This window comes from Rhinolophus sinicus, chromosome 16 (genome assembly GCF_057876585.1).
Source record: "Rhinolophus sinicus isolate RSI-liver-muscle chromosome 16, RSI-T2T, whole genome shotgun sequence".
Classification (NCBI taxonomy): Eukaryota; Metazoa; Chordata; class Mammalia; order Chiroptera; family Rhinolophidae; genus Rhinolophus; species Rhinolophus sinicus.
Genome location: NC_142516.1, coordinates 30,225,046 through 30,250,329, shown reverse-complemented (window position 1 = coordinate 30,250,329; position 25,284 = coordinate 30,225,046). Strand labels below are relative to the sequence as shown.

Here is a 25,284-nt window from a genome sequence, read left to right as displayed (position 1 = left end):
CCTCACATTTCTTACTTCCTGACCTTCATGAGGGGCACACTTACCAGAGAAAGGACAGGAACTCACCAAACCTGTTCCCTTTCAACACCCCCCAGCTCCATCACAAATCTCACTGTGACTTCTTTCGAGTTATCTGCCCCTTTGGTCACACACCTGGCAAAGAGCAGGTCCTCTGCCCTGAGCCACCAAGCTGCCCCTCTCGGGAGGGGGTACGTCAGCAATTCTCTGCACCCTTGGGGTTACATGAATTGTTATTTAAATGGTGGGTTTAATTAGAAACCACAGGAGCCTCTTCTCTCTCCCAGCTCCTGGAATGCAAGGCATTTACGGGGCCTGTAAGCCCAGGGGAAGGGAAAAATCCCCCTTTGTCTGCCTGGTGAATGGCAGCTTGTGGCAGCAGCCTAGCCAGGATAAGCGAGTGACCTCCAGCTGCCAGGAATGTGATGCCCGAGGAAGGCCAGCGGGCAGCAGCCGTGTCACTGGCATGTGGCCGGAGACCAATGGGACGCACAGCAAACAGCGGACAGGCTTATCAGCGAAAGACCCAAGGCTGGAGTGCCCACCATCTGAGCCCTGCTGCCGCGGCTGCTGCCGCTCCCGCTGCCGCCACGGCTGCAGGTCAGGCTCCCAGTCCCAGCAGGGGAGCTTCCAGATGCTGACAGGGTAATCGTGGCCTTTCTTGAGACTCACTGAGCTCAAATGACACCAGGCAGGGGAAAGACAGGGATGGGGGAGAGCCAGCTCAGGCTATGTCTTTCATTTGATATTTCTATTCTACCATTTGCAGAACACACCAGGGAGAAAATTGTACACGTGAACCACTGTCCAACAGAACAGCTCAGACGCTGCTCTAGCGAAGGGTTTTGTGTCTCGGCGTTCAAGGGACCAGCAGTCCAAACGGAGAAAAAGATGGAGCTCCTGTGGAGCACATCTCATCTCATTTCTCCGCTCTGGCCTTCCTTTCTGTCTCTGCAACACGAACATCCTCCATCTAGGCTGCAAGGAGGACGGGAGCAAATATTTCCCCAAGAAAACAAAATCATTTGGGGGGATTAGCTGGGGAGGAGGAGGGCCAGGGAGGGAGTTGGGCTGCCGTCCCTTTAATCTAGAAATCAACATCCCAGCTCTTCTCGGAAGTGCTCTGTAATTTGCAAACACGGAGGCTTGCAAGGATATAAACCAAATCTTTGTTCGCCCTGGGACGGGAGCTCTGGGAGGCCTCTGGTTCACCAGGCACTACCTGTATTTTCTAATTAAAATGAGATCTGAGCTTGGGCTGTCACGGGGCCCCCAGCTGCCTGCCCTGCTTACTTCCGTTTCAATAAGATTTTACAAATCCTAAAACCAGGAAAAGCCCCTGGTCTCTGCTGACATATGGTTCCAGTTATACCTGCTGACAGTTGAAAATCCTTCCGTTTAAAAAAAAAAAACACTGTAGAATTCTGTTAGTTTAAGAAGCAAATCAGAAGGTTCCTAAAATGTATATTTAATCAATTTGCTTTCGAACTTCAAAGTGAGGTGGGTGGAGGGGAGGGAATTTGAGGTTTGAGCAACCTGAAACTGGGCAAACACTCACTGAGCTGTCTGACCTTTTGCAAAATCATGTTCTGGGTTTTTTGGAGTAAAAATTAACCAGGTGTTAAGAGAGTTGAGTGGGCAGTTAGCCAGAGTGACGTATGCTGTGCCAGAGACCCCAGCACATGCACTGGGCAGGCAGTGTGACAACTGTCCAAGCTGCCCAGGGCTCACTCTAAGTTAGAATGGCTGGGTCAGGGCGGCTTGAGTGAAGGCTGCTGATTTTCTCCGTTAAAAGAAAGAGAGTGAGATTCCCCAGATGTGGGCTTGGATCCCTGATGGGGTTGCTTCTGCCCCAGTTAGGGGTAAAGTTCCTCAAATGTAATTGAAATTTCAAACAAAAAGGAGCCAGGCGGGACTTCTCTGCAGCGCAGGCCACCTGGGCACGAGAGGTTTTCCTTGACTTTGATCTTGGATTGGCAAAGACCTGGCAGAACACTGGACCCCTTCCCGCGGCTCATGGTCCCACAGGCAGGCACAGAGCTGAGGGGAACCCAGGCTACCCGTCTTACCAGCTACTAGGGAGCTGAGCAGCAGCAGGAAGCCAAAGGTTATGGCTAAGCCCCAGGAAAGCTTTTTCTTGCTTTCAGACAAAACTAGAGACAGACCCCAGGTCAACCTGGTGCCCTTAAAGGACTTTCACGGGTTCGTAAAGCAGTGAAACTAGGATCCTTAAGAGAACTTCTCCAAAATCCCCTTGTTTTGTACATGGCTCACTGCAACCCAGAAGGTTCTAGAATTCCACCACGCCCGCCACCTCCCCGACAGGCTCTGTGCGCTGGCTGCACTGGGAATTAGCACCACATGCCTCCTTTCTGTCTCACACACACTGCTGGGTGGAAGCGCTCACTCCCTTCCATCGTCTGGGGCCCTGATGTTTTTATCTTGGGGATTTAGTTTTGTGATGGGAAGTGGTCTTCCTGTTCATCCCCACAAGGAAGCACTAGAGGAAGGTGGGTGTCGCCACTTGGCCACATGTGCACTCGCTTTTGTGAGACAGCTGGACCTGTGTGGAGAGCTGGGCCCTCTCTACGTGTTCTTGGTGAAAAGGTAGAGTGGTACAGCCACTTTGAAAGATAGCTTTTGACAGAATCCACTGAAATCCAAAAATGTACATGGAGTAAGCCAGCAACTTCGCTTCTCGGTATTTATTCCTAAATGTACACAAGGAGACGTGGGCAAGGAAGGATGTTCACTGGGTCAAGTAACAATGAGAAACGGCAAGCACCTGCTATGTCCCTATGGGAACTGCTTAATAAACTGTGCTAGTTCCATGCTATGGAATACTATGCAGCAGGTGGGAAAAAAAGAAACAAAAAAACCAACGGTTGCTCTATACGCACTAACACAGTTCTATGAGATACAGCTTGGAATGAAAGGAAAGCAGGTTGTAGTACGATAGATTAACAATATGACGCTTGTTTAGGAAAAATAAAACAGAAACCTGCGAATCTAATGCAAAGAAAAGGTCTGGGGAAATATATGCTTCAAGCTGACACCTCCTCTGGGAGGAGGGAGATTGGGGTGGTCACAGGAAGATTGGGGTGGTCACAGGAAATCAAAGGAGACTTGTCTGTAATGTTAACATAGTTTTCAAACAAGGAAAACTTCTTAATGTATCACATGCACAACTAAACTTTTTAAAAAGCACTCCTCTTCACAGGCTATTTTTGGCACGGTAGATAAACTGTCTCCCAAACTTGCCTGAAGATAAGAATGGCTTGGAACGCTTATTAAAAAAACAGATACCTAGACCCAATAATGTGTATATTTAATAAGCAACCCAGGTGATTCTTATCAGGAAAGTTTAGGAAATGTAAACTGGAGCCAGCCCTGTCCCCCACTAATCTAAAGCAAAGCCTCCAGATATTACTCTGGAATTTCACTTTTCCCAGCTATTTTCTCAGCCCCGTTCATTAAAGTGCAGCAAAAAGTGGATATTAAATGCAGCTCTCTTACTTTCTTTCCTGGGAGTCAACTGGAGTTAGAGATGACCCAACATGCCTTGGGCCATCTCCAGAATCTAAGACGCGGAGGGAATGGCAACCTCTGTGCACTCCTGAGGGCTGGCCCCAGATTGAGCAACGTGGCCAAGCAGGGGCCAGAGGCCTATGCAGGCAAGACCTTGCCCTGCTCAGTGAGGGGAGCCTGGCCCCCACACTGGTCCTGGCAGTGAGGACATGCAAGCCTTCCTGTTCTAAAGCATAGACCCTCTCGGCAAATCCTCCAGGAAGATCCTGGGCTCCAGGAAAGTCGGGTGGCACTGTGGAGAGGCATCCCTGCTAAAAATCACTCAAACCTGCTAAAAAGGAGGGACCAGACAGGTAGAGCAGCTGTCACCTTCTAGGAGTGGGAGACCTGCACTGTCCCCATGACCCCACGGGACCTCAGCCTCCAAGCCATAAAATCACCCCCAAGTGCTCTGCTGTCTATGGGAACTGGCAGCTTCGGGCTGCCCCAGCTTGGCGTCTGCTAGATGAGGCAAGCTACATCTCCCCCATTCGGCGCTGTTCTCCTCTCCCTGGAAAGTGAGGGGGCGGCACCCCATGAGGTCCTGGATCCTTCCCAGGCCCATGATTTCTGTCTGCTCTACTCCAAAGCGAACCGCATAGGCACACACCTGAGACTGTTCTACACCGTCCCAGTGGGACCATTTCCTCTTCACTTCACCATTAAGACTGTGCCTTAGTCTTCTAAACAGTTTGGGGGCATAGATCTCTCTGGGAATCTGGAATCTGATAACTAACTGATGAAGCTGGGGCTTCCTCCACCACCTTTCTATACGCCCGCAAAGTGTTGGGCACATTTCAGAAAGGTCAGGAGCCCCAGGTAAGACCAAGCCCTTTTGCACTCGAGCCACTTTAAAGAACAGCTGAGACGAGACACACCTTTTCTTGGCCTTAGCAAGGCTGCAGGCGAGTACTGACTGTCATAATTCAACAACACACCTTATTCACCTGGCTGGAAACGCGGTATGGTATGTGACCGGCCCCTGCCACTCAGCTGTGTGTTGGGGGGTAGGAGGCACAGGAAGAAGAACAGCCAGGGTGCTACGTCTTGGCTTGCCAGCTTGAAACCCAGCAGCCACACAGCCCCTAGAGAAGAGGCAACCTGGCCCTCTCCCTCACACTGGGGTCAGGAGGGCTCCTTGAGGTGAGCAAATGGCGTGCGGGGCATGAGGGGGCAACAGCAATTAGAAGGCTCTGTGCTTCTGTCCCCATCAGGTCAGTGAGTCTTGGTCCTTCTTTGGGACCCACCATGACACCCTGGCAGGCCTGATCTCCCCACAATGAAAACTGCTGCCATGCCAACTAAAAGATGGCATTAACGGAATGGGATTTGGGGGTCTGGAAAGGCTTCTAATGACCAGGGTGCTGCCTGGGGGAAGAGGCAGTGGACAGGTATTCTGCACAGACGCAGAAGCTATACAGACACAGCTCAGTGAGCGAGGAAGGACATCAACAGCCAATGAAGGGACACATGGCCTGGGAACCTGACATTGGGAGTGTGAGCAGAGGCTCTCAGGCAGGCACTTGTTTTGGCTGGAGGTCAGCTAACTGGCTACCACCCGTCTGTGCTCCGTGTTTGCTTAGCGTAGATTCAGCACCCCACAGCAGCATGCCAGCTTCAAGGACCTAGGTGAGGGGCGGTTTGCAGAATCCCCAGAGTGGAAGAGGTGAGCGGAGTTTCTGAAACCCCAAGGCTGACCAGGGGCATCTGGGCTGTAGCAGCTGCCCGGGGCTGTGCGAATACACAGAAAGGCAGGAGGCTCCCCAGAAAGGACACCGCCAAGCAGGGACAGCCCAGACGAGCAGAGCTGCCTCCACTGCACACTTGCTGGGTCACTGGGCAACCTGCTCTATCTCTTTGAGCCCACGCGATTCATCTGTGAAATGGGACAAAACTATTTGCCTTCTCGGCTTCACATGAGTGTTGGGAGGAGCAAACAAGGAGATAGTTTGGGGACGTGTGAGCAGTTTAGAAAGAAAAGGCTCTGGTGGCACCTCCACTGTGCCCAGGATAGAGCTAAGTGCTGGGGTCTCTGCACAACGAAAATTTCGTGGGGAATGAAAAACAAAGACCCGAGGAGAAACCCCAGTCAAGGCCCCAGTGATCACAGAGAAAACTGGCTACAATCAGGCATGACAACAGCTGTCATATTTCTCAACCACAAAAACAAAAATGTCTGTGAAAGAGCCTTTTATGCTCTCGGAAAGATGAACGTCCTACTCAGGGCACCTGGCTAAGAGGCAGAGAACCTCTCGGGACCTTCAAGGCCCCCACAAGGTCCCCCACCGTGTGCAGGGAGGCAGCAGGGTGCTGATCTACAGCCGGCATCCAGGGCTCACAGGCTCTGGGGGGCCCACAGAACCGTGCTTGGGGACACCCCATGTGGAACATGAGCAAGCACCTCCCAGCTCACACTTCCCTGTCTCCAGCTTTAACCATCACAGACCAGCTCTCCTTACAGGTGCACCAATAAATCATTTCTGACATGGTAAGGAAGTTAATTAGCTGCATTCACACATTCAGCTGCAGTTCTTGGAAATCAGATGGTGGCGAGGGCACTTTTCCACAGCACCTAGGACTCGTTCCTTTCTCTCCTCTAAGATCTGAACTGGCCAGGCAGAATCCCCTCAAAGTTCTAAGTCCCTCTTTCACGCATGGAGGTCAAGGGCTCTGCCCTCATGCCACCATTGGCAGGGAGCTCACGACTTCATGATTCAGTCATTTGGGACGGTTGTCACTATTAAAGCAGCCTGCGTCTGGCAGCCACCACCCATCTCTTTGTGCAGACTTGGGACTCTATTGTAAATGCTCCTTTACAGACCAGCCAGTTACCTGTCCTGCATGTCAGGAGGCGAGGGGTGTTTTAAGTGGTCTCCACTCGTCTTTCCAGTCCTGCCCCTCCCACGGCCACAGCTGCTTGCCTAGACACCTGCAGGCTCCAACATGTCAGGAAAAATGCATTCCAAATTACAGCCTATGTCAGCTCTACTTGCATAGCTCCCCATAACTGCCCCCCCACGCCTCACTCACACACTCACAACCCCCACCCCAACCCTCCCTCAGTTTAACCCCATGGAGATGGCTGTGGGTCCCAGGTGGGAGGCTGCTGAAGCAGAGCCTGGCCCCACCCTCTGTTTACCCCAGAACTTGCCTCTCCAGTGATAGGGACCAGCTTTTTAGCATCTCTCAAGTAGTGGGAGGCTCTGTTTTGAACTCTGCAATACCTCAATCCTAGAATTTCTTAATTGCGTTTAGCACGGGCCTATGAACAGAGAGCTCAGTGGGAGGCATCTCCTGAGAACAGAAGCACCCACAGGTCTGCAGTTATGACAGGTGAGGTCAGAGCATGAAACGGTCCTGGGAGATGGTCGTCTGGTGGGTTTCAAACTTTTATGTGTGTGATTTGTGCAAAGGAAATTTCACAGGGAACCCCAACATGCACCGCTATCCATAGTCTGAAAAGCATGAATCCACTGGGGAGCAGGAGGCCCAGAGGGGAGGGTGAAGGTCAATACCAGACACAAGTAACCAAATGTTTTCTAATTCTCAGGTCCACATTGTGTCTGCACTATCTGTATGGCTCCCTCATTTTTCTCTGAAAGTCATTCCCAAAGTTTTCAAGGCATACCCACCACAGTCACCACCCAGGAAAAGCTCTCTATGGGGTCCTGCAAGGACTACCACCCATCCCTGCAGACAGCTCCCTGTGGGAGGCCAGCCCCAGGCCCAGCTCAGTCCACTCAGGGCCCCCCATTGAGCCTTCGTTCTCCCCTGAGCTCGGACTCAGCACTGCCCAGCCCCCCTGCAAACCCCAATCAACCTCCACCCACCTTCCTAGACAATCCTTTTTTCCAAGCTTCCCGCTCAAGGGGGGACAAGTGCTCCTCCTAGGGTTTGGGGCCACTGCCTAGAAAATGCTCTCAGACCAGCCCTGGGTCAAGATTTTCTTCTTTCCCTGGCAGGGCACTGAGGGCTGGAAGGGTCAGAGCATGTACGTCAGGAGCACGGCCACAGGACGGCTCTGGAAGTCGTTCACCGCTCTGTGCCTCAGCTTCCCCATCTATAAACTAGAGTGGGGTGAGGACTAAATGAGCCGGTATGAGTCACGTGCCTCGCTCAGGACCTGGCACGTAGCAAGTGCTCAAGACATGTCGGGTGCGATTATCATCATCTCAGCCCATCACCCAGCCTGACGGATTCCCTCGTCTTACGGTGGAGGAAACCAGGCCTGAAGAGGGGAAGCGTCTTGTGGAGGTGACCTGGGTGTCCAGTAACAGAGTGCTCATGAGCAGGGTGACAAAACTGGACTCACCCCAAACCCCAGCAGCAGGAGAACCTGTCACTCGGGGACCTATATATGTACAGCCTGCCTGCTTCCAAAAGGGGATTGTAGAGGGCTGAATTCGAGTCTCCCTTCCCTTCCTGATAGGCCCGGCCTGGCCACCTTCCCAAGAAAGGATGGAGAATGCCCGCAAGACTTTCTCACGCTAATAGAAGGCTCAGTGCAGTAAGGACAACGTCTGCAGCTGTATTCACAGGAAAAGTATGCAAAAGAAACACAGCAGAGCCTACAAGCCCAGGGCCTTCCCTGAGGGCTATGGCATTTTTAATAACCAGGTGCATCATGCAGGGGCCGAGTTAGCAGGAGCGGCCAGGCAAGGGGCCCTCTCCGGCCATGTGCTTTGTGCTCAGAACTGAGATTAAGGGGAGAAGGGCCTTGGTGCAGCCCATGGGACCCAGGCTGGCAGAGCGTGTCTCAAGAATCAGCGACAGTAGCACAGGAAGGGTTGTCTGTCTCCGAACGGGGACTATTAGGATGATTCGTGCACATTTCCAACAAAGAAGCTGCAGGGCAGGCCAGAGCACCTTTCAGACACAAGCGGCACGAAACGGCTGTCCTGCCCCCAAAGTCGCCCACCACCTTTGTACTGAGGACAAGCACACTGGCCATAATCACCACCACCATTATAGGCGGGTTCCCAATGATGTTCCGCTTAATAGTGGATGCTCGATAAATGGTGATTCAGTTTATAAAACAATGCCCTGTTCTCTAATCCTCCAGCCACCAAGCTCAACGAATTCTTTCTCACGTACAGTCCTCCAGGCTAAGATACTGTCCCTGAACCCCAAAGGACTTTTCCCCCTACGTACTTGGTACCCTCTAATGTATAGGAAGTTATTGAGGACAGAGCTTCACAATGTCTCCCCCACCTAATGGGATCAATGCTTATTCAATATTGACCCCCTGTTTACAACGTGCAGGGCGATGAGCCCTGAGCTGGCTACAGCAGCCAGCAGAGGCAGGCCTGTTCCCCGCTCTCCTGGAGCTTCCAGTCTCCTGGGGAGGAGAGCTCACCTCTCTGGGGAGGGCAGGCACGGTTACGGGAAGGAGTTACTCAGCTGTCATGTGCCAGGCAGAGGAGCAAGTGAACAGGTGAAGTCCCTTCATCCCCTGCCCTGAAATGCAGCCATGTGTAGGCCTGTCAGGTGACTTCCCTGACGACACCCACTATGCATCCAGTAAAAGAGGTTACAGAAATCTTCACTGATTTAAAAAAAAAAAAAAAAAAATCTTGGAACCTCAGCCCTTGACAAAACTTAGGTTTCAAAATAGTATTTATAAGATTCCATTTTTCTAAAATATGATACCAAGAAGAAAAAAAGGGAAGAAATGTTTACGTGTACAGAAAAAGGACTGGAAGGAGTACAGATACAACACTTCATTTCTTGAGTTAAGTACTCGAGGTTCTTTCTTTAAAATGCCAGTATTTCAGGGAGATTGACATTGATGGTCCCAGGGCCAGCTTCATGGGCACGAGGCCTGGGCACTCGCACAGGGTCCTGTACTTGGTTTAATGCTCTGCTGTCACCATCTTGGAGTCATTCATTATTTTTAAACCAGGGATCCCATGCATTCTTATTTTGCACTGGGTGGGCCCCACAAATTATGTATATGATCCCGATGGCCCTCCACATCCAGAAGTTTCCGTGGGGAGCTTGAGGTCTAAATGCTATTCCCTCCTCTCTCTAGCTGGGAACCATTAGCTAAGTCACATTCCCTGCCAGGACCTCAGTTTCTCCATCTGTACGATGGGAAGGGTAGAGTGGGTCCTCAGGACCAGAATTCTGGATTTGATGGACCACTATAATTACAGAAAAGAGGAAGGGAAGAGACACAGGATCAAACGCTAAAAGGAACTGAACTACCATCTGTCCTCACCGACATTTTCTAAAGGAAAGAACAATAACAAACAGTGAAAAGGAAATTGAGAATAAAGCAGTCTTTTAAAGTGAATGAATTTGGCTTCATAAAACCCTCCCTAACTTTCCATTTTTCTAATTCCACTGCAGCTCGCTATGCTTTCAGAGTACTGGGCCACCTGGACGTTCCAGTCCTTCCAACCTTATTGTAAAGCTCCCTCTGGGTTTCAATGGTCCGGTGTCCTAGTACATCCACCCCTAAAAGTCGCTGGCTTTTCTTGCCCCTCTTACTCAGAGGGCACATTCTCCACCAATTCTGGGTGTTGGACTCTAGGAAACACCAACAGGGCGCTTGACAGTAGCCTCATGAATCAGGCATGAAGAGGCTCTAATTTATTAATACACATTGTAAAATCCCCTTCCAGACGGAAGGTCGTAAATCACCCGCCACCGGAAACGTCCTATCTTTAAACAGAGGCCAAGGTATCTTGAACTAAGAGCCGGGCTGACCAATTTCCAAAGAGTAAACTTTGATCCACTGCTGCCGTGTTAATCAAGTGATCGGGCAGGCCCAGGGCCCCTTGCTGATAAGGCAGCTGTCACAAGACAGCCACAACTCACCACCAGCTTCCCCGTCTTCACACACGTCTCTGCCCAGACCTGAGGCCACATGGAACTCACAGGGATTGACCCCTGGAGAAGAGGGTGCCCTGGAGCCAGAATCTGAGCTTATTAGGCCAGACCCTCCAAGAGCCTGAGTGTTCTAGAGGCCTGGAGCTGGCAAGAGGCGGAGCCGTGATGCTGAGGACGGAGGGAGCACCTGTTACGTGCCAGGCACTCGATTGTGCTTGTACATACATCGTCTTAGTTCATCTTCCTAATTACATCATTTTCAGATGAGAAAATCAAAACTCAGAGAGGTTTAGTAGTTTCCCAGAGGCCTCAGAGCACACAGGCAATGTCGGTTGCAGCCCTGGCCGGCCTCACTCCAAAACTTTGACTCGTCCATGCCACCCACGGCCTGTGGCATGCGTTTCTAATATCCTGGGTCCCTTCCTGACAGCAGAAGGAAATCTCTAAAGGGAGGTTTGAAAGGAAGAACACGGAGCTCTGCCAATTTGGCTCCGATGTGCCAACCCCGGGCGAGGGCCACTCCCTGTCAGCTGGGTGCTGGAAGTCTCCCTTCCTCTTCCCGTGACAGCTGCCTTGTGACTGGAGCACACCTGCAACCTGCCCAGGCCACACCCGGGGAAGCAGTCGCTTCCGCCTGCACCTGGCTTCGAGCAATTACCTCCCTCCATCCCCTACTGCCTCATCCTTCCTACCTGGGGGATCACACCTCCTCCTACTCCCCCAACCCACCACCAACAGGCTGTGTCCTTACCTTAGGCGGGAGGTTCACAGCAGCCGGGAGGCAATGGAGAGGCCCCGGGGCTCCCCTCCCCACATCCCCAAACCTTTGCACCTGGAAGCAACCCTCCGCACGGGAGGGGAATGAGCACTGGAAGGTGAAGCTGGACGTGGGCCCCCTGCTTCATTAACCAGAGTTAATGCTGGGACAGTGCCAGCACGAAGCAAGTTGTTGTTTTCAAAGATGACTTGTAAAGTCAGTCTCATTTTTCTCATTGTAAAGTGGGAGGGAATTTCATGGTAGAATTGGTTCATTTTTCATCTTGTTAGGGTAAGCCCAGCTGGATTAGAAAAAACAAAGTATCCACACACATGGCGCAGACCAGAGGAACTGGAAATGTTCCGTCTGTAGAGGAGGCGGCCCCAGGGTCACAGGACCAGCTTGAAATCCCTGGGGTCTCACAGCCAGAGATGGTGGTGAGAGGGCGGCCCAGGAATCACTCAAAGCAGTGTTCTCCTACAGTAAAAGAGCATCTCATCCATCACCTCTATGGGTGCCCATCACACTCCTTTCTTGGGGATACCGTGTGTCCCCGAAAATAAGATGTAGCCGAACAATCAGCTCTAATGCGTCCAAAAGACGCATTAGAGCTGATTGTCCGGCTAGGTCTTATTTTCGGGGTAACACAGGTGATTTGGGCCACCTGACTGGGGTAAGGGGGTTCTTTCAACTCCTTGGAGACATTTAAACCAACACCCCAACTGAGCAGTCATTTTGGAAGGGCTTGGACTGGGTCCAACTGAGTGGTCCGCCCACGTTCCCCGTCTCCCCACCTTTCGGTCATGTCCGTCCTGTGATCTATGGGCAACAGGTCTAAACAGATGGTCCCAAGCTCCCCGTCCATCGTGGGTCCCATAACTGGTGTCCCCAGCTTATGGACTGGCTTGGACAGGCTGTACAGCTCCTGCCACCTTCCCCGCACCTCTGGGTGGCAAGTCTGCTTGGAGAGTAAGCCAAGCAGGGCCCTGAAAGACTGCCCACAGCCTTTTCCACCCAAGAAAAATCTTCTGTAAATACTGATGCCCTCCCTAGAATCGCTTCGTGGATTTAAGAAGGGGAGAGGTGGCTTGGGTTTTAGAGAAAATTAGATTCCCATTCATGAACTCCCCACACCAAGGGCACCTAACAGGTAAAACGGGTTCTGCCATTGATTAATAAGCTGGGTTAATAATGGGGCTCACCCTTTGCCATTACAAGTATTAACCTCGTTCCTGGCCCAGGATGTCATAAACCCAGGGCCCACAAAGCTCTCTCACAACCACACTTCCCATCTGCCCGGTGAAGGGGCTGGGTGTGTGCCTCTCACCCTGGGGACAAGCCAGGAAGGGACAGAGCCATTTGGGAAGCCCACTGACCCTCCACCGAGCCAACTGCAGGTGGGCAGGAGGGAGAAATAAGGCCGTACCTTGCCGCAGGTACGCAAGAACTCAGCGGCCTGGGACCTTTACTGAAGAGATGCTGTGCTCACATGGTCTAACACAGCTTCTCAAAATCCAACCTGCCCACTGGCTGTGTTGACAGTGGGGTGACCTTAGGACTTTCACCACGTGGAAGGAGACCGTCTCGCCCCAATCTGTACCAATCCAAGGGCCAGTGCAGAATCGCGATCAGCTCTGGGCTCTGCACTTTAATTAAGAGCTGCCACCAGAATGATAAAGAGCCCGGACTCCATGTCTCAGGAGCACAATTAAAGGGATCAAGGAGTCTGTATGTTCTAAAGACGACTCGGGTGTGTGTGTGTGCGCGGGATGGGTGGTTAATCCCTGGAACAGGATGCAGATGTGTTCTGCTGGGTCAGACAGGACGGAATGAGGACGAATTGGTAGAGCTTATGGATAAGACTTCAACCCAACTTTAGGAAGAATGTTTGATGAGACAGAGCTGTTCAAAAGAGATCGTTTGGGAGGCAGTGAGTTCCCCGCCACAGGGTGTTCAGGCAGAACGTGGCTGAGCAGTCGGCCAGCAGAAGGACCTCGACTAAGATCCTTTGGCCCTGGAAACTCTCTGCTCCTTGTGGGATTTTTATGGTACCCCAAAGCATGGGACTGAGGGCAGGCAAGCCAGTGTTGAAGGAGTTGGTCCAAGCTTATAAAAGTGCATCCCTCTCTCTCACTTCCACAAGAAGCCCCCCAAGCCTTCTTGGCTTTAGGGCCCAAAGGGTGCTACTCTGGAGTACAACTGGCTCAAAAGCATGGGGGGGTGGGAGGCTAGGCATGCCTGCCATCCAGGTGGAAATGAAACACGCAGGGGGTGGATGTAAGCTCAGCGTCTCCACGGCTCCAGGGTGGGATCCAGGCCCCAAGATGGGGGGGGGGGGGGCGTGATGTCTCAGCCTAAGCTAAGGAAGGGCCTCTTTCCTCGGCAACAGGATCGACCGGGTGCTGTGGGAGAAGCACAGTATCAGACCCAAAACACTTTTGTCCTGGAATTCAGCAATGCCCATGGTGGGCTATGTCCTGGTGACAGAAGGACAAATACAACTCAGTGTCTGCCCTCCAGGAGGAGAGTCTAGTAAGAGAGGTCAGCAAATTTACTCTGAAAAGAGCCAAACAGTAAATACTTTGGTTCATAGGCCATAAAGTCTCTGTGGCAACCACTCAACTGTCCAGTAATGTGCGAGCAGTCATACGCACAACTAAATGAAGGGGCGTGGTTGTGTGCCAATAAAACTTTATTTACAAAAACAGGCAGCAGCTGGATTTGGCCCAAGGGCTGTAGTAGTTTGCCCACCTCCGGTCTAGAGCAATGGTTCTCCATCTCCATAGGCTACACATTAGAATAACCTGAGGAGCTTTCACAAACACCAGTGCTTGAGGTCCACCCCAAATTCCAATCTAAGTGGTCCCAGTTGGGGCCCGGGATCAGCAGTTTCTATTCTACAAGCTCCCCCAGGTGACTGTACCATGCAGCCAACACGGAGAATCACTGGTCTCCACCACAAGGGAGGCACCTGTAATCCCACTATTATCTCGCAATAATCCACAGGATTTCACAAACCCGGCCCAGGGGAAGTGACTCGCTCAAGGTCATGCAATGAATCAAGAGCTAAGGAATCCCAGCCCATGAACCACAGAGACATGGATGGGCCCACACTCCCACCCCAGCGCTGGGGGATGCAGGTGCCTTCTAGCTCCTGCCCCACTAGTCCAGGAAGATGAGGACCCTGGAGAAATAAATACCAACCACCCTCCCCCGATCCCCTCTAACGCCTGGGACCCAGCCCTCTCCCCAGACCAAACCTCAATGACCTCAAACTAACACAGGAACAGAATTCCCAAAACATCTCCCTTTCTTTTGAGAAGCAGCATTGTAAGCAAATTTTAAACAGTTTATTAGCATCTGGGAGGAACAAAAGAGGACTGTAAAAACTGTATTTCCTCACTCCTAACAAGCGCAACCACAGGAAACTCTTCACCAATGACACCACTGAGGACCTGCCAAAACGTGCTGCCTGCTCGGAGCTCTGCCCACACAGAATTTGGGCACAAGTAAGCACCAGAGCCCTGGGGAATGTTGCAAGAGCTGAGCTGAGGCTGGGAGGCCACTGCCAGTGATGATCTCGTCTACAGAGCAAACCCAGGCATCCCTGGCCTTGCAGGAGTCTGTGGGTGGCCAGAGAGCCTCTGAGCCCCACACCCACCCTCCTCTCCACTGAGCCATAGGGACAGTCAGGGGCTTGAGAGGGCAATAATGAATGGTCCCAGCACGATAATAATACAATAAGTTCTGAAAGCAGTACCAGGGCCTATGCCCGTTGTTCTTTTAATGCTCCCGACAACACTATGGAGTAGATTCTTACATTGTTCCCATTCTACAGATGAGAAAACTGTGACGCTGGATGGCTGGTTAACTTGCCCAAGGTCACCAAGGCAATGAGTAACAAAGTCAGAATTCAAACTCAGCTGCTCTGTCCCCAGTTCTGGCTCTTAATGTGATGCTCCCAGGACTTTAACGTGACTCTACTAAGGCAACATCTGTCCTGCAGAGATGGTGAAACAGCCTGAGAGTAAGGGGTTGCTGTGGGGCCATACGCATGGGGGCTGGGGCAAAACCAAGTCTACTGTATGCGCCACCCCTGCCAGAGCCCTCTCTTTTCATGGAGAAGGTCCTGCCAGCTCCTAGGACACTTAACAGTGGTCTAACACAGGGTGCTAAGAGTCTGCTGCCCTGGAGACAGAGCCAGCGCACAGGGCTCTCACCTGCTAGCAGACCCTGTCATTCAGGAACTTCCTGTTCCACCTCCATGGTCAAGAGAGCTGTGTACTTATTTCCCAGGTCATTCCCTCTCTGTTCCCCCAGTCACAGGCGGGAGTCACCAGCTCTCAGCTTCCCTCCACGCATTTTTGCACTTGCTCTGACCTCCCTCCTAGCGTGCTCCCTTCTCCAATCACTGCACATTTAAATTTTACCTAGTCTGCAAGGCTCAGTGCTTGAGAACATCAGCTCTGGAGTTAGAGCTGACTGTGTTACCTTGCTCCACCTCTCTGGGCCTCAGTTTCTTTATCTATAAAGTGGGGATACTGACAGAGCCCACCTCAGTGTCTGGCAACAGGAGGGGCTCCGCTGTTATTATCATCATCACTGACTCAGACCCACACCCCAGCTACAAGTGAGTTCTCTCTCCTCTGAGCCCCACGGTTATTTCCACTCAGCCTCCTGGGCGAACTATGGGCCGGGCCCCATGCTGGGCTCTGGGACCCAGATGAGAAGGAGACACTAACTGCAGTCCTGTAGGAGTTCCCAGGCTCGTCAGGGGGACAGACACAGGCTCACAAAAAGCTGTGAGGGGCTACAAAGACATTTCACATCCTGTCACACTCTAACGAGACTTTCTTAAAACCTGGCTCTCTTCCCACTGACTGAAGGCAGTTTCACTAACTCCTGACAAGTTGTATAAGGGTTTTTAAAAATCAGGTCAACCCACATTTGGAGAATTCTAAACAACTCCCAGAATATTCTCCCTCTGGGTCTGCTGGGCAGCTCCCTCACTCCCCTACCCTACTTCCCTACACGTGTGCCCGAGCCCATGCATTCCACATACAGAGCTCAGCGGCCACATAACAGGGTGGGCACATGGGCACCAGGCTTGAATGAACTTCCAGAAGGCCACAAGGCAGGTCTTGTTGTATCACAAAAGCAATGGACCCTGGAGCCCCAGGAACCAATACTCTTTCCATGTGCACTGTACTTTACAGTTTATGAACTCCTTTCATGGCAGTGTCACTTGCTCTTGCCAAACATCCATAATGGCATCTTACCATGATTATCAAGACCTCCTAAACTGGGGACTCCAGCACAGGGCCGACATCCACTCATCTTTCTGATACCTGTGTCTAATGCAGAATCGGGCAGATAACAGGGTACTCAGTGAGTGAAAAAATGAATTTTACAAATGACGAAACTGGCTCAGAGATGTTAAGAAACTTGCCCATGGTCACACAGCAAAGGAAAACAGCTGTTCTGCCTGGGGACAAGGAGAAGCTGGGCTGCCCATGAGGAGGTGACAAGAATGAGAAAAGACAGATAAAGCCCCAGAGAGGGTGTGTCTGATCAAGAAAGAACAAAGGCAGGCGCGGGCAGTGGGCTGGAGAGCAGCCAGAGGAAGTGAGGAGATGGAAGTTTTTGAGACAGGCTGTCAGCTGTGAAGAACATGTTTCTGAACTCCCGAAGCTTATCAGGCCACACTGGCAGGAGGGAGTGATGGCTCAGGACAATGCAGCACAGGAAAGGGTTCGCCATCGACCGTTTTCTTCCCGCGAATAAATGTGGATAATTTGTTGTTAGAATGATGAATAGCATTCTTGAGATAAAGTGCTCTGTCAAATGCTGATGTCAGGTCTTTACACCGCCAATAGCATCCCCAAACCAGGCAACTGGAGTCTTAAAAAGCATATTCCAAAGTTTATTTTAATTTGTCATTGCATCTAAATCAGAAGAAAACTGACAAAAATGGGCACTTTTACAAAAAAGTGCACTTTGAATAAGCCCAAGAGAAAGCCAAGTGCAAAACGTTGTCACAGCAGGGGAATTCCTTGTGTCATTAGCCTGTTTTTGCTGCTGCAGATTATAAGGTGGCAAGACCCCAAGAAAGGGGGTCGTGGCCCTGGGACCAAGGACGCTGTCCTATTGTATGGCCAAGGGGTATGTGAATGAATGGATCCATGATTCTTGGCTCAAGGACCCTGATTTTACGGGCCTCTGCCCCTTCCCATCCACATCCTCCCCCATCTAGAGCAGAGGTCACAAAGCCACAAGGTCCCCTGGTAATGTGGCTCCCTGCAGACGCCAGTCTGGCTTTCTGAACCACCTCTTTAACTTGACCGCACAACCCACACGGTTGTCCAGAAACAGCTCTGATGTAAGAAACACCTCCGGAAAGCTCAGCTACTTAGAAAGTCCAAGACACCCCTGGCCCAGGGCCTGCCATCAACCGCACACCAGGGCGATGGCTGTGCCTCGGTTCTGACAGGCCAAGCTCTCCAGGGCAGCTCCCAGCTGAAGCAAGAGGGGAGAGAAAAAGGGAATTCCACCAGGCGGCTCTTGACAGGAGTCTGGCAGCCTATGCCCTGCTCTCCACAAATCCCTGGGCCAGAGGTTTATTTTGAGCCAGAGTCGTTGATTCAGGTTCTGAGGCCACATTCTAGAGACGTCCCACAGACAGGAGTGTTGACAGTGGTCTCATCCTTGCAGGGTGATTGTTCGCAGAGGACAAGGCTTGTTGTTTGTTCTCAGACATGTGCAAACCACCTCCACGTTCTTATCACTGAAGCCAGGTGGCCTCCTCAGACAGGCACTGGGACGCAGGGCGGGGACCGGGCCAGCCCACCGGCTCCTTTTACGCACTCTGCTCAAAGAGATGAGACAATGTCTCTTCAAGTGCCACCCCAGCCGCTGTGCTCCACACCAGTGAGAGCAGGCAGGCGGGCAGTGCTGTCGGCTGGATGGCCTCCTGGAGGAGGTGGCACATCTCCTCTGGGCTCAGGCGGAGCCACTGTCCTGGAGGTGAGAGGATCAGCAGTAAGGCGTGGGCGGGGGGGAGTGGAAGGAAGGGAGCGGGGCAGTAGAGACCAGGCTACAGTGCCGGAGGGGCTGCGCGGTGCGTGTACAGCAAAGACATGTAGCAATGGAGTTGGGGGCTGGATTTTGGGGGCTCTGCTTTGGGGCTTTACCATAAACAGAGAACGGGGTCAACATTTTGAAGTGGAGACATAACGTGTGCTCAGAAAGATGAGAGGTGGTGGAGTACGCAGTGTGGGGTGAGATGGGAATGCAGCTGTCCCAGGGAAAGGTGACAGAGTTGACTTAGGAAAGACACCTGCCCTAGAGATGTTTAGAGGCGATTTAACTTCCAGAGAACCTGGTACCTGGCAGGAGCGGAACAGATGAGGTCTTAGGACATGTATCCTTACTCGAGTCCGCTCTCTTCTCTAGGCTAAAATGCCACAGCTCAGTTTCTCCCGGCCAGGGATGCTGGGTCAAGTGCAGTCAGGTCCTTTGTTATTTTCTACACAATTAGAGACAGTCCCTTCAGGCTCACACCCAGAAAGCCCTTTCAGTCATCAGGAACCTTCATTTTCCCTTTGCCCATCCAGGCCGCCCTTAAGCTGCTTTTCCCATCACCATGCACACATACGGACTAATCTACCGCACAGCAAGGAGCTCTCCATGGCGGCGGGGCACAGTCAGGACACCGCACAATGACACAGGAGGCAGGTCACATTGTCACCAGCAAGGCCAGAGGCACGGCCCACACAGGTGGGGGGCAGCAGGGAGAGACTGAGTTTTGCGAGGGGCAAGATCGGAGCTGCACCTGCGTTTGGTAGGCAGGATGGGGAGGCAGGAGGGAGGACGGACAAGCCAGCCTCGGGAATGGGCATATGCAAAGGTGCAGAGCGGTAAAACCCCGGCGAGTTGAAGTTTTCCCCGACATAGTAGGAAAAGAAGACGAGGACCACCTGGTGGGGGGCCTGGAATGCCGGGTTAAAGCAACTCAGTGCTCCAAAAGGCAGGGGCAACCACCACCGGTTCTTAGCAGCCAAGCAACAGGGTCAGCAGGGGTGTGAGAAAGGTCGTCCTCCATGGCAGGACCCTAGGGGGGTGGGCAGTGGATGCACAAAGCTCAGCAGAGGAGAAAGAGTTACTACGGCCGTCTGTCAATTGGCAAAACGTAGCCAGCAGAAGCCGGCTTTCAAATAGTGCTCTGGGCCTTCGTGGAAACAACCTCATTCTCTCCGTATTTCCTTTCTCATTCTTCAATTTTCTCCCGTGTTTCTGAGTATGGATCTCACGAGGAAGTCATTAGCAGGAGCGGCAGTCTGTCCTAATTCCACAGTATGCCAGGAGTGCCAAGGCAGACGAGGGGATCGTGCCCATGTCTGGCCTCACAGAGGTACTGCGGCGTCCAGTTCAGAGCAGGCCCTGGGGTGGGGCCGTCTGGGATCAAATGCCATGTCTGTCCCGTGCTGCGCTGTTGTGAAAGTTACTGAAACTCCTGTGCTCCAGTCTCCTCCGTGGGGATAACAAAAGTATCTACTGACAAAGGGGTATCTCAAGAATGAAGTGAAGAAGAGCTTCGCATGCACCTGGCGCACAGTAGGAGCTTGATGTGCATTAGTGAGGCCAGAAATCACCCATGGTCTTCAGCTGTCATTTAACTGCAAACCTCACCTCCAAACTATGTCTATGCCCTTTAATTACTGAGGGGCCGTGCTGTGTGGTGACTAAGACACTGGGCAGGGAGTGGGGAGGCCCAGCCCGGCTGGGGGGCTCCCTAACTTTGGGGTGACTTCTTCCTCCCTCAAATGGGAGGGCCCAGGGCAAACTGTCAAGTGCTGCTGTGAGGGGTCAGCGCTCCCCTGCCTCCAACTTGGGCTGCGAGGCGTATAAGAAGGGGTCTGCCTCTGTGGGAAGGGCATTTCCATCTTGCCCATCTGTTGGCCAACCTCAGAAATCACTGTGACAGGGTCTTCGAAGGCCAGCCCAAGGAAGCAGATGTCACAGCCAGAACAGCAGGGGCTCATTTCCGGCTTGTCCAAGCACTGGCTTTCCTGGGGCGACCTGGCCCAGCTGAGAAGGCAAATTCCTTTTAATTCCCACCATGGGCCAGGAGCTGGGTTTTCCCTGGGTCCCTGCAGTGACAGAGGCCAACCAGAGGCCCCTCAGACCCATTACCACATTATAGAACCACATTGCTAACTCTATGGCAAGGCCTTTGGGGCCATTCACCCCCCCAGCTCACCCACAGCCTCACCTGTTCCCATTACGAGCTGTAGTCCCACACCTTTCCCACCAGACCCCACCCGCACTTGCCAACTTCCATGACTTTGGCCAAGCTGTGCCCTCTGCCCAGAGCACTTCTCATTCTTCTCCAGCCACTTTTCAGGGACAGGCTGAAACCTCCAGAGCCAGCCCAGATCCCCCTCCCGGAATCAATCAATCAGATGCCCCGCAACCCTGGTCATCTTGCCATGCAGTGGAAAGACCTGTGTCCGCTGCCCTGCACCTGTTTCTTTACAATGTCCTGTTCTGCATTCTCCACTGTGCCCAGGCCAGGGAGCTCACCCAGCACACATATAGGGAACCGAACCTCTACAACAGCTTCCCTTTGAACAGGGTAACCACTCTGCACACATAGGTTCTCGGGACTGGTATCCTAACCATGAGTTTCCCCATCTGAAAACAGTGAGTTGCATCCTCCCTGGACAAGGGGTCTCTGGGGGCTGAGGGAGCAAAGCCACTTAGCCATGGGGCCCGCCAACTTTATGTGGTAGAAGCCCGAGGTGACCGAGGTTGGGAACGTGGAGCTGGGGTGGGGGTGGGGAGGGAGAAATCGAGGGTCAGTGGTACTTCCCCTCCCCGGCCATAGGAACTATCAACTGAGTCAGCAAGTCCCGGGAAGAGCTGGGCCGCCGGCCTTTCATCCTCCCAGAACACGCTGGCAGCAGGGAAAGCTCGGAGGGGCAGGCCTCGCGTCAGGGCCACAGCCCCTGTGATGGAGCCAGCAAGCTGAGGCGGCGACCTGAAGAGGCGAGCAAGCCCTGGCTCTGCCTGGCAGCCCACTCCAACCTGCCACTGCACATGAATTACAGGGAGGAGGCCAGTGGCCAACTGGCTTCAAGGCCGCCCTACCTCTCTCTAACACAAGGAAGCGCTTTGTGTAGCCCAACACCTCATTATCTGGCATCTCAGCCACACCGGAAAGGGCAAATAATGGGGTGAGCGCGACACATGTTGCCCAGACATCCCTTCCTGCACAAACCTGTCCCTGAGTCCACACTGCCTGTGGGGCAAAGGCTCAATTAACTCCTAAGTATGGCGTTTGTGGCCCTTCAATCTGGCCACAACAAATCTTTCCAGAAAAACCTCCTTCTAGTCTATTCATTTATTCATTCAAAAACTATTTGTTGAACAGCTACTGTATGTGCTGGGCACGATGCTGAAGGGTCCCTAAGTGCCACCGCCCTGAAGCCCATGCCGATGACACCCGAGTCCCCAGCTTAGAGCTCTGCATCCAGGACGTACTCGATATTTAGTAACTGTTACTGCCATCACTCCCACCTGCCCCTGCGACAGGAGAAGCTGCTTGTTCCGTTCTGGGTGCCCACCTGCCTGCTCACCTGTACGTCTGACCACCACCACACCAGAAAGGCGGGCAGCAAAGCCACTCTACCTGTGGGAGGTCCACCAGGTGTCTATACTTCAGTGTGCTGGCTGCTCCGGAGAGCGCTGGAATGTCGGGTGTTTCCTGCGCTGGAGGTCTGGGGACTCGGGGTTTCAGAGCACAGTGGGCCTTCAAACACCCTCCCTGAGGCCACTCCTCTGACAAGCTTTCTGGGCCTGCTCTGGGTCAGGCCCTGTGTGAGAGGCCCTCACTGTAGCTCTCCAGGAGCTGTGACATGTGTGACCACTCCTGCCACAGAGGCATGGATACATGGACACGGAGAAAAGAGGGGCGAGAGATGGGGCCTCCTGAATGGCATGACAGCTGAGCTGGACTGGGAAGGAGAAAGAGGAGGAAGGTACCATACATGTAAAGACACAGAGGCATGGAGGTAAAATCCTGGCAGAAGGCAAGGGGTTTCCAACTGGCTGGTCGGGAAATGTGAACAACAGGAAGCCTTTCAAAGAGGGAAGGGTCAGCTTGACCATCATCTAGGAGTCTAGATATGCTAGAAGCCATGAGGCGTGTCTAAGTAATGACATGTCAAGAGTCACTCTGGAAAGAAAGATAGAGAGGAAGGACCAACCAGAAGAGTTAAGACTCAAGCATTATGGGATGTCGGGTATGGGGCTTTTCTTCTTTTGAAAGCATTTGAAAAAGCTGCAACAATAAATAATGTGACAATGTGTCAACTTCCTACATCTTTATAATGCACCAGACTATACAGCAAGAATTTCTACACAGGACAATGCAATTTAGGGGAAAAAGTGGTGCATTTTTAAAAGACTTATATTTTTTAACATGAGCATGTAGGCAACTTCTGTGCAACTAAATATGAATCTAAGCTCATAGCATGTCTAGGTCAGAGACAGCCTGCAAGAAACCAATAGGAGCACGCTTCCAATCGGGTCAGAAAACGTACGTATAAAACAGAGAACAAGTCAACACGGGGCTGTGATGATGAAGAGGTGTGCCTAACATTTTAGACCAGAGCTCTGCAAAGTTTTATAGTTTTAAATCCAGTTTGACTGGACACAGCCACTGCCATTCATTATGTCCATGGCCACTTTCCCACACAAGGGGAGAATGGAGTAGCTGCAACCGAAACCATGACGCCCCAAAGCCTCTAATACGTAGCATCTGGCCTTTACAGCAAGTTCACTGACCCCCGTGTTAGACACATGGGAACTTACACACCCAAACAAGAACAAGTGGCCAGGCTGGGAGGCAACCTACTTGTTATTGGAAAAGCCCCTCTGGGTTCCGATCCGAGTAGGGCCCCCAGGGGAGGCCACGTGCTTCCTAGAACACCCTGGGATGGTAAATCTCCTAGAGTGGATTTACTTTCTGGAAACTGCCCAAGGCTTTTCCAAACCAATGTAGGTGAAAAGGTGGGTGAGCATGCCAAGGAATGAAACATGTGCGCTTGCCAGGGGCAGCATGCATGCCTTAAACACCGTAGGAACTGAAACCGTAGTGAGAAACGCGGTTTCATTATAAAGTTGCGCAACTTTATTTCTGTGTCTCGTTAATTGGGGACAACAGTCATCTGATAGTTAAGCCTCGACCTGATAGGAAATAAAAAAAAAAAAAACACCTCGGTTGCCTGTGACTACCTCTTACAAGACTGACTGCATTCCAAGGAACCTGTGGTCTGGGGACGGCTATTATGGGCTGGCTATCCTGGGAAGTCTTTGGAAAAGACAGGGCCTGGTGACAGAGAAGAATGCCTGGCCTTTTTACAAATGGAGACATGGTGGCCCAGAGAGGGGATGGGACTTCTGCAAAGTCACCCAGCCATGGAACCTCAAGGTTCAATTCATCCAGAGTGACTGCCTGTAGGAACTAGGAGCTGCGGGAGTAAATAAAAAATAATGACATGTTCCCAAAGAGCTGAGTCCCTGGTATCCAAGATCACAGGGGACAGGCCTTGGGCCACGTCTTCGGACCTGAGTCTGTTTCCTTACATGAGAAAGGGACAGTCCATACCCTCCTTGCAGAGTCCCTGGGAGGGTTACAGTGAGGTGACGGACCTAAAGCAGCCAGCGGGGTATAGCATATAGTGGACGCTCCATAAAAAGTAGTAGCTCATAATCTCAGGCGTGAGGGCAAGACACTTTCTAGTAGTAATATTCCACTATCCTTACCCACACGCACACCCTTCCATACAAGAGACTCTTTGAGACGGCATCGCTTCACTGGGTACCTGTCATGTGCAGGGTGCGTTCTGCCTGCCTCCTACAGGGAAGTTAACAGAGGGGAAAACCTGCAGCGGCCTCGGGAGCAGCAGCAGTCCCCGTGGAGGGGAGGCCCCTCTCCAGGCCAACGCCTCCAGCACGACAGTTGTAAACATAGCACAGACCAACAGGAACCAAGGTACAGAAGCAGATGAAAAGCAGTTTGCTCTGGCTTTTGGAGGCAGCCAGGATAGATTTCTTCCGAAGGGGCAAGGGGCAAGGGAAAATCCCCACACTTTCCGGGAATAACACCCGTACACCCCTCCAGTCTGGCCTTTCTCCTTCATGGAACAACCCGACGCTCCAGTCAGAGTTCAGTGAGAGGGTGTGCGTTGTGGCTTCCTGTGTTTGGCGGCCCAGTTCCTATAACAGGTCCCTGCCCAAGCGAAGGCTGTGACACAGACACATGATGGAGTACCAAGGACCAGCGCGGGCACGATGAGCAAGCCTGGTGAGCTTATACAACAAAGGGCTTGTCACCACTTCCTGTGATCCCCATCGCCCACATTCCAACACAATGACACACTCCCTCGGCCTTGGCTTTCAAGTTCAACACCTCATGTGGATGGCGGGGCAAGAGCTCAGCTGGGAGGCACAGTCTCCACTGGCTCATCTTCTCAGTCCCCTTGTGCTTGATTTGATGTATCACTAGTTTGTTTAAAAATTTTTTTTAAATGCACCTTTGTGATTAAAGAATTTTTTTTTTTTAAACTGAAAAATAACCAACTTTCCAGTGACAACCACTGTTCACATGGGGTCTATTTGCTTCCTTTTTTCTACATATGTATGTGTCAATGGGGTAGGGGGACAATACGAATATTCCGTTTTTTATATCCCACTTTTAAAAAGTACAGCGTAGTAAGCCTTCTCCCTTTCGACTATTCTGCAGTTGGGTTACTCAACTCAGCCTTGGTTGGCCTCTGGCCTTGCGTTATGTCCATGTGCTACACACTAGCCATTTCCCATGGCTGGATAGTTAGGTGATTTCCAGTTTTTTGTTTTTCCAAATGCTGTAGGTTACCGGTAAGTAAATCATTGGGACTCTCTTCCCTCTGTACTTAGGATGAATTCGTAGGAGGGGAACCTAGGAAGTCCCTCAGAGAGGCCTTACTGGCCGCCCTCATGATTGGTCAGCTGTGATGAACACCCTCATTGTAAAGATGGGAAAACTGGCTCCGAGGGGTTAAAGG

General features: G+C 52.0%; 1 protein-coding gene across 2 annotated transcripts in view; it reads right to left on the bottom strand.

The window, feature by feature from the left end:
• SHB (SH2 domain containing adaptor protein B) overlaps positions 1-25,284 on the bottom strand; it is a 131,370-nt gene that overhangs the window by 86,863 nt on the left and 19,223 nt on the right. The gene's annotated exons all lie outside the window — the stretch shown is intronic.